Source organism: Elephantulus edwardii, unplaced genomic scaffold (genome assembly GCF_000299155.1).
Source record: "Elephantulus edwardii isolate Elephantulus edwardi_28Jun2011 unplaced genomic scaffold, EleEdw1.0 scaffold00083, whole genome shotgun sequence".
Taxonomy (NCBI): Eukaryota; Metazoa; Chordata; class Mammalia; order Macroscelidea; family Macroscelididae; genus Elephantulus; species Elephantulus edwardii.
In genome coordinates, this window is record NW_006399833.1 from 5754856 (window position 1) to 5756755 (window position 1900).

At 37.8% G+C, this 1900-nt stretch overlaps 1 protein-coding gene across 2 annotated transcripts in view; it reads left to right on the plus strand.

Annotated features, from left to right (window-relative positions):
* Nucleotides 1-1900, plus strand: part of COL4A5 (collagen, type IV, alpha 5) — a 397088-nt gene that overhangs the window by 172348 nt on the left and 222840 nt on the right. The gene's annotated exons all lie outside the window — the stretch shown is intronic.

A 1900-nucleotide genomic window follows, 5' to 3' on the forward strand; every position in this document is an offset into this window, starting at 1 on the left:
TTAAAATTTTTTGTTCATTGTTGTACATTTTCTTTCCCCTCTCCTTCCCCTTCTGCCAGCCTGCCCCACAATGCACCCCTTGATCCAGATTGTTGATTATTGTGGACTTCTTTAATATTCTTCAACTTAAATTCGAACTTGCAGATGATAGTTTCTCAGTCAACCCTTTACTTTAATTTTTTAAAATTTTTTGTTCATTGTTGTACATTTTCTTTCCCCTCTCCTTCCCCTTCTGCCAGCCTGCCCCACAATGCACCCCTTGATCCAGATTGTTGTCATACATATAATGCCTAATCATATATTCCTTTCGAACAGTTCTTCCCCTCATCTATTATGCTGCAGTGTTCCTTATCTACTCTTATCTAAAAGAGTGCATTTCCTATTCTCTTCCCAAACCCCCATTTCCATCCCATTTTATAACAGCAGTGATACGCAGTATTTGCCCTTTTGCGACTGAGATATTACACTCGGCATAATGTCCTTCAGGGCGCCCCCATGTTGAGTAAAGTTTTATGAGTTCATTTTTTGTTCATTGCTGCGTAATATTCTGTTGTGTGAATGTACCATTATTTTTCTGTTCGTTTGTTGATGTACACCTAGGTTGCTTCCATCTCTTTGATATTGTAAATAACACAGCACTAAATATGGATATGCATACATCTATTTGAATATGGCTCTAGTTTCATTAGGTTATATTCTCCATTAGTGAATTGCTGGGTCAGATGATATTTCTATTTCCAACTTTTTGAAAACACCAGACCACCAGTGGCTCTTCCATTTTGCCTTCCCACCAACAGCAAATAGGAGTCCCAATCTTTCCACAACCTTGCCAGAAATTGTTGTTTGCTGCCCTGTTGAACTTTGCTATTGTTGCTGGGATAGGATGATATCTCACAGTTGGTTAGTGTTATACAGTACTTTTGCCTCTAGCTCTGGTGGTCTAGTGGCAAGAGATTGCATTGTAATCCCAAAGGCATGCCATTTGAGGTCACCAGCTCTTTGGCAGAGGGATGGTAATCTTCTCCCATATGATCAACTGCCTCTGAAAACCCACCGAAAGGTCAAATATGGATGGGTTGGTTCCGACTCTATGATACAGAACAATAACAAGATACTACTTGTAAAATTTGGTCTACTTCAAGGATGAGTAAATATTTTCTATAAATGACCATACAGTAAATATTTTGGACAATTGGGGCCATATAAAATCTCTGAAACAATTTCTTCATGGCTTTAAAAAAATAGTCCTTTAATAAGATTTCAGAAATCTTAAGTGTTGCACCATACAAAATAGGCTGCTAACAGCATTTAGCCGAAGATGTATCGTTTGTTAGCTTCTAATAAATCTTGTTAAAGTCTATTGGCAAAACAGGGGGAAAACACTTTAGAAGTAAAATGAATGTTTATCACACTACTACTCTCTTTTGAATACCAAGCAAGACACTTTTACACATTTTTACCCAGTCCACTCGTGTTTTTCTCTTACCTTGTCCACAGTAGAATCTCCTATAATGTAAAACAAATCCATTGTCATAAAGTCAGTTCCAACTCTTAACTATCCTTTAAGAGAGAATCAAACTGCCTCACAGGGTTTTTAAAACTATAGTAGCAGAGTGCCACATCTTTCTCTCTTGAAGTGGCTGGTAGGTCCAAACTACAGAACTTTTTGTCTGCAGCCAACTATTTAACCATCACACTACCAGTGTTACTTTCTTGTTGTATTTATTTTAGAATAATAAAGTTTAAAAACCCCAAAACCAAAACAACCAAAAACTTAAACTCATTGTCATCAGCTAAAACTGAAGAGGACCTGAAGCACCTGCTGCAGAGGGTCAAGGACTGCAGCCTACAATATTGATTGAGGCTCAATGTCAAGAAGACAAAGATTCTCACCACTGGA